At 48.3% G+C, this 7,432-nt stretch overlaps 2 non-coding genes across 2 annotated transcripts in view; both read left to right on the top strand.

The window, feature by feature from the left end:
- Positions 1 to 6,609: 6,609 nt before the first annotated feature.
- Positions 6,610 to 6,764, top strand: LOC131292566 (5.8S ribosomal RNA). The gene has a single exon (XR_009190191.1). It is a non-coding gene; the product is annotated as a 5.8S ribosomal RNA (ribosomal RNA).
- Positions 6,765 to 7,251: 487 nt separating this feature from the next.
- LOC131292562 (large subunit ribosomal RNA) overlaps positions 7,252 to 7,432 on the top strand; it is a 4,085-nt gene continuing 3,904 nt past the window's right edge. Inside the window, exon 1 of the ribosomal RNA XR_009190187.1 lies at positions 7,252 to 7,432. This exon is cut by the window's right edge and continues 3,904 nt beyond it. This is a non-coding gene — a ribosomal RNA (large subunit ribosomal RNA).

Genomic DNA, 7,432 nt, shown 5'->3' with positions numbered 1-7,432 from the left:
CGGGGAATCAGGGTTCGATTCCGGAGAGGGAGCCTGAGAAATGGCTACCACATCCAAGGAAGGCAGCAGGCGCGTAAATTACCCAATCCCGGGACGGGGAGGTAGTGACGAGAAATAACAATATGAAACTCTTTAATGATGTTTCATAATTGGAATGAGTAGAGCATAAATCCTTCTACGAGGATCAAGTGGAGGGCAAGTCTGGTGCCAGCAGCCGCGGTAATTCCAGCTCCACTAGCGTATATTAAAATTGTTGCGGTTAAAACGTTCGAAGTTGATACTTGTCCAACACAGTCCGGCTCCGCCGACCCGGTCAACCCGTGGTCGGTGGGCCAAGTCGGAATCTGGTTGCGACTCAATGGTGTGGTAGGGCACCAAGTCTGTGTCATGGTGTGCCCTTCAACGGGTGCAAGTGTAACATAGAGCTCGACCGCTCACGTTTACCTTGAACAAATTAGAGTGCTTAAAGCAGGGTGCCCAAACGCCCTAGAATAATCTTGCATGGAATAATGGAATACGACCTTGGTCTAATCTTTCATTGGTTTGTACTCAGACCGGAGGTAATGATTAACAGAAGTAGTTGGGGACACTAGTATTACGGCGCGAGAGGTGAAATTCGTAGACCGTCGTAAGACTAACTAAAGCGAAGGCATTTGTCAAGGATGCTTTCTTTAATCAAGAACGAAAGTTAGAGGATCGAAGGCGATTAGATACCGCCCTAGTTCTAACCGTAAACGATGCCAACTAGCAATTGGGAGACGCTACAACCAGGTGCTCTCAGTAGCTTCCGGGAAACCAAAGTCAGGTTCCGGGGGAAGTATGGTTGCAAAGTTGAAACTTAAAGGAATTGACGGAAGGGCACCACAATGAAATGGAGCTTGCGGTTCAATTTGACTCAACACGGGAAAACTTACCAGGTCCGAACTTATGGAGGTGAGACAGATTAATAGCTCTTTCTCAAATTTAAGGGTAGTGGTGCATGGCCGTTCTTAGTTCGTGGATTGATTTGTCTGGTTAATTCCGATAACGAACGTGACTCACATATGCTAACTAGAACGCAGTCAGCGTTAATGCGTCGATGCCGATTGGAACGGGTTAGGACCTTTCGGTGGAGTATGACCTGACACCTTCGCTGTTCGTGTGCGCAAGTGCACTTACGGTACGCTGCTTAGCAGGACAATTTGTGTTTAGCAAAATGAGATCGAGCGATAACAGGTCCGTGATGCCCTTAGATGTTCTGGGCTACACGCGTGCTACAATGTGGGTAGCAGCGTGTCTCCTATTCCGAGAGGAACGGGAAATCACTCAAATACTCACTTAGTAGGGATTATGGATTGCAATGGTCCATATGAACTCGGAACTTCTAGTAAGTGCTGGTCATCAGCCAGCGTTGAATACGTCCCTGCCCTTTGTACACACCGCCCGTCGCTACTACCGATGGATTATTTAGTGAGGTCTTTGGAGATGATCGTTCGCTGGATCCTCGTGAACCGCGTCTGCTTTATCGAAGTTGACCGAACTTGATGATTTAGAGGAAGTAAAAGTCGTAACAAGGTTTCCGTAGGTGAACCTGCGGAAGGATCATTAGTGGCCAAGTGATCCTTCCAGAAGTCCGAACCTGCGGGTTGAGACTTCGGCACAAGTTGCCATATGATAATTGACGAAACACTATAGAAGTCCGAACCTGCGGGTTGAGACTTAGGCACAAGTTGCCATATGAACATTGACGAAACACTATGAAGTCCGAACCTGCGGGTTGAGACTTAGGCACAAGTTGCCTTATACATGACTTCGAACAAATACACAAGTCCGAACCTGCGGGTTGAGACTTAGGCACAAGTTGCCTTATACATGACTTCGAACAAATACACAAGTCCGAACCTGCGGGTTGAGACTTAGGCACAAGTTGCCATATGAAAATTGACGAAACACTAACAAGTCCGAACCTGCGGGTTGAGACTTAGGCACACGTTGCCTTATACATGACTTCGAACAAATACACAAGTCCGAACCTGCGGGTTGAGACTTAGGCACAAGTTGCCTTATACATACATTGGCCAAATAAACAGAAGTCCGAACCTGCGGGTTGAGACTTAGGCACAAGTTGCCATATTATATTCGATCAAACACTAAGTAGTCCGAACCTGCGGGTTGAGACTCAAGACCGTAACAAGATGTCACTATACAAGTCCGAACCTAAGGGTTGAGACTTAATGCGATCTAGATACCAAGTTGACATCCAATACCTGTTGAGCAAAACCAAAGATTCCCTGTTCTCGAATGATTACACTATATAACAGGGAATCTTGAAGAAATCAAGCAAGCGTGAAACAAAGTCATCACTTGGGCATGCTCGATAGCCAACCACATGACCTTAACCTAAGAGAGCATGCAAACCACATGATACCTATAAACGATTAACCCGCCCTAGTTCAATCGTTCACCAAGTGATGACTTCAGTATGGCTAAGAGAAAAACTTTTAAATGGGAAAAACTCTAAGTCCGAACCTCCGGGTTGAGACTTCCGCGTCGGAGGTGGGCGCACCTCCTATCCGAAAGATGGTGAATCAGGGGTGTTCGATCAGCAATGGTCGGATGCCCCGTCGTAGTCCAACTATGACAATCAAAGTCAAGACCTCCGGGTTGAGACTTTCCGCGAGTACAAGCATAAAGGAACACGGACCAAGCCGTACCGAGAGAATCGGTACTAGAGCCCTCGTGGTTCTACATTGAGAGAGCCCTCGTGGTTCTCATTAGGGGCTTTATGCAAGTCGTACTCAATACTGTGGTGTGAAGTATAAAGTATAGTCTTCGCCTGGTCCACGCTGCTTCGGCGGTCCTGGGTAAGATAGTTCATTCTAGCTTGCCCTATAGTGGAATGAGGACACTTAATGCTTCGTCTTTTAGCGGCGGCTAGACTCCTCCTCACGGGGAACGAGTTGACGCACACAGCGGCGGCTTACGCACTATGGCAATCATGGATGCCTGAAGATTCCGTGAAGTTCTCCCCTGGTCCACGCTGCCTCGGCAGTCCTGGGTAAAATGGAATATTTCCAGCTTGCCCTATAGTGGAAGAGGACTATCCAACAATACAAAGTCAAGACCTCCGGGTTGAGACTTTCCGCGTCGGTGGTGTCGCGCACCGCCTATCCGAAAGATGGTGTAACAGGGGTGTTCGATCAGCAATGGTCGGATGCCCCGTCATAGTCCAACTATGACAACCAAAGTCAAGACCTCCGGGTTGAGACTTTCCGCGTCCGGAGGTACGCGTACCGCCTACCCGAAAGATGGTGTGCTTCTGGGGTATTCGATGAGTCGGATACCCCGTCGTAGTCCAACTATGACAATACAAAGTCAAGACCTCCGGGTTGAGACTTCCGCGTCGGAGGTGCGCGCACCGCCTACCCGAAAGATGATGAATCAGGGGTGTTCGATCAGCAATGGTCGGATGCCCCGTCGTAGTCCAACTATGACAATCAAAGTCAAGACCTCCGGGTTGAGACTTCCGCGTCCGGAGGTACGCGTACCGCCTACCCGAAAGATGGTGAATCAGGGGTGTTCGATCAGCAATGGTCGGATGCCCCGTCGTAGTCCAACTATGACAATCAAAGTCAAGACCTCCGGGTTGAGACTTTCTGCGAGTACATGCATAAAGGAACACGGACCAAGCCGTACCGAGAGAATCGGTACTAGAGCCCTCGTGGTTCTACATTGAGAGAGCCCTCGTGGTTCTCATTAGGGGCTTTATGCAAGTCGTACTCAATACTGTGGTGTGAAGTATAAAGTATAGAGTCCTCCACTGGTCCACGCTGCTCCGGCGGTCCTGGGTAAGATAGTTCATTCTAGCTTGCCCTATGTGGAAGAGGACTCAATACCCTACCTGTTGAGCTTGAAACAAAGTCATCACTTGGGCATGCTCATATTGCCATACAATATTCCATTATCTACTAATGAGCATGCAGCTATATGATTATAACCTGTAAACGATTACCCCGCCGTAGTTCAGCGCTTCAACCAAGTGATGACTTCAGTATGGCTAGTGTGTGAAGTATAAAGTATAGTCCTCCCCTGGTCCACACTGCTTCGGCGGTCCTGGGTAAGATAGTTAGTTCTAGCTTGCCCTATGTGGAAGAGGACACCATACTTAATACTGTGGTGTAATGAACAAAGTATAGTCCTCCACTGGTCCACGCTGCTTTGCAGTCCTGGGTAAGATAGTTAGTTCTAGCTTGCCCTATGTGGAAGAGGGCATACAAGACAAAGTATAGTTCTCCCCTGGTCCACGCTGCTCCGGCGGTCCTGGGTAAGATAGTTAATTCTAGCTTGCCCTATGTGGAAGAGGACTCAATACCCTACCTGTTGAGCTTGAAACAAAGTCATCACTTGGGCATGCTCTTTAGCCAATCACATGACATTAACCTAAGAGAGCATGCAGCGTATTATCCCAATGCAAAGTAAACGATAGACTCGCCCTAGTTCAGTGCTTCAACCAAGTGATGACTTCAATTTGGCTAGTGTGTGAAGTATAAAGTATAGTCCTCCCCTGGTCCACACTGCTTCGGCGGTCCTGGGTAAGATAGTTAATTCTAGCTTGCCCTATGTGGAAGAGGACACCATACTTAATACTGTGGTGTAATGAACAAAGTATAGTCCTCCACTGGTCCACGCTGCTCCGGCGGTCCTGGGTAAGATAGTTCATTCTAGCTTGCCCTATGTGGAAGAGGGCATACAAGACAAAGTATAGTTCTCCCCTGGTCCACGCTGCTTCGGCGGTCCTGGGTAAGATAGTTAATTCTAGCTTGCCCTATGTGGAAGAGAGCATACATGAACCAAGAACGAAGGTTATGATCGAGGAATGATTCGACAACTAACCGATGGTATGAAATGTGAAGAATTCAAGCAAGCACACAATCAAGTCATCACTTGGGCATGCTCGATAGCCAACCCTATGACATTAACCTAGTAGAGCATGCGAAAACCAATATATATGTAAACGATGCCCCTCCCTAGTTCAGCGCTTCAACCAAGTGATGACTTCAGAATGGCTAAATCAAATCGGTTCAAAACATACCATCGGTACCCTATTGAAACACACAAGTCGATATCAAACCTCATGATTGTGTAGTCCTCCACTGGTCCACACTGCTCCGGCGGTCCTGGGTAAGATAGTTCATTCTAGCTTGCCCTATGTGGAAGAGGGCACATTACTCAATACTGTGGTGTTATGAACAAAGTATAGTCCTCCACTGGTCCACGCTGCTTCGGCGGTCCTGGGTAAGATAGTTAGTTCTAGCTTGCCCTATGTGGAAGAGGGCATACAAGACAAAGTATAGTTCTCCCCTGGTCCACGCTGCTTCGGCGGTCCTGGGTAAGATAGTTAATTCTAGCTTGCCCTATGTGGAAGAGAGCATACATGAACCAAGAACGAAGGTTATGATCGAGGAATGATTCGACAACTAACCGATGGTATGAAATGTGAAGAATTCAAGCAAGCACACAATCAAGTCATCACTTGGGCATGCTCGATAGCCAACCTCATGACATTAACCTAGTAGAGCATGCGAAAACCAATATATATGTAAACGATGCCTCCCTAGTTCAGCGCTTCAACCAAGTGATGACTTCAGAATGGCTAAATCAAATCGGTTCAAACCATACCATCGGTATCCTATTGAAACACACAAGTCGATATCAAACCTCATGATTGTGTAGTCCTCCACTGGTCCACGCCGCTTCGGCCGTCCTGGGTAAAATGGAACATTCCAGCTTGCCCTATGTGGAAGAGGGCACATTACTCAATACTGTGGTGTGAAGTATAAAGTTCAGTTCTCCCCTGGTCCACGCTGCTTCGGCGGTCCTGGGTAAGATAGTTCATTCTAGCTTGCCCTATGTGGAAGAGGACACTTCATACTTCGTCTCTAAGCGGCGGCTTGACTCCTCCCTACGGGGAACGGGTTTACGCGCACAGCGGCGGCTTACGCACTATGGCAGTCATGGATGCCTTACGTTTCTATGAAAAGTGTGTTCCTCCCCTGGTCCACGCTGCTTCGGCAGTCCTGGGTAAGATAGTTAGTTCTAGCTTGCCCTATGTGGAAGAGGACACGTAGACTTACTGTGGTGTGAAGTATAAAGTTCAGTTCTCCCCTGGTCCACGCCGCTTCGGCCGTCCTGGGTAAAATGGATTCATCCAGCTTGCCCTATGTGGAATGAGGACACTTTATGCTTCGTCTCTAAGCGGCGGCTTGCTCCTCCCTACGGGGAACGGGTATACGCGCACAGCGGCGGCTTACGTTATGGCAGTCATGGATGCCTTACGTTTCCATGAAAAGTGTGTTCCTCCCCTGGTCCACGCTGCTTCGGCAGTCCTGGGTAAGATAGTTAGTTCTAGCTTGCCCTATGTGGAAGAGGACACGTAGACTTACTGTGGTGTGAAGTATAAGGTTCAGTTCTCCCCTGGTCCACGCCGCTTCGGCCGTCCTGGGTAAAATGGATTCATCCAGCTTGCCCTATGTGGAATGAGGACACTTTATGCTTCGTCTCTAAGCGGCGGCTTGCTCCTCCCTACGGGGAACGGGTATACGCGCACAGCGGCGGCTTACGCAAGTTAGTCACCCTCGGCAGTGGATCACTCGGCTCATGGATCGATGAAGACCGCAGCTAACTGCGCGTCATAATGTGAACTGCAGGACACATGAACATTGATAAGTTGAACGCATATTGCACGTCGTGGGAACCTACCATGATGTACAGATGACTGAGCGCTTATATTTGAGAAATGTATCGCATACATTTAACTACGCCGTGACACCCGTCACGAGACGTGCACCATGATGTTAACTAGGGTCGCGACGACCCGCTAGCATTAAAGAACCCGTGGTTTACAATATACTGGCATTGGAATTCGAAGTATTTAGAGCGTCCGTGTTCCCGCGTGAGGCGGAAGTACGAGGAGAAGGCGTGCTTGTGGTGTCTGTGGTGGTGTTTACTGATGTCTAGCTTCAGCTTATTTATTTATTTAAATAGAAGCGAAGATGTCAAAGTAGCGTCGAAGCAGCAGCGGTAGCACAAATGATTCAAGTATGGAAGTTGACCAAAGGAACACAAACAAACTAGCGTATGGGCAATGGAAGGTATCAGTGAGTTAAACCACACGCGGGCTAACAGCCCGTTAACCGAGTCCAACGGTACATATTGGACATTGAAACAAAGTAGTCGCAAGCCAGATGTGACGATAACAACCGCAAGGTACATAAGCCTCAGTTCATGTGTGACAACCCCCTGAATTTAAGCATATTAATAAGGGGAGGAAAAGAAACCAACCGGGATTCCCTGAGTAGCTGCGAGCGAAACGGGAGAAGCTCAGCACGTAGGGGTGGCGGCCTGTCCGTCTATCCGATTCCGTGTACTGGTGCGTCTCACTATCCGTCATCTT

This window comes from Anopheles ziemanni (assembly GCF_943734765.1).
Source record: "Anopheles ziemanni chromosome X unlocalized genomic scaffold, idAnoZiCoDA_A2_x.2 X_unloc_72, whole genome shotgun sequence".
Taxonomy (NCBI): Eukaryota; Metazoa; Arthropoda; class Insecta; order Diptera; family Culicidae; genus Anopheles; species Anopheles ziemanni.
Note: the sequence above shows the minus strand (reverse complement) of the source record. Positions and strands in the feature narration are given on the sequence as shown.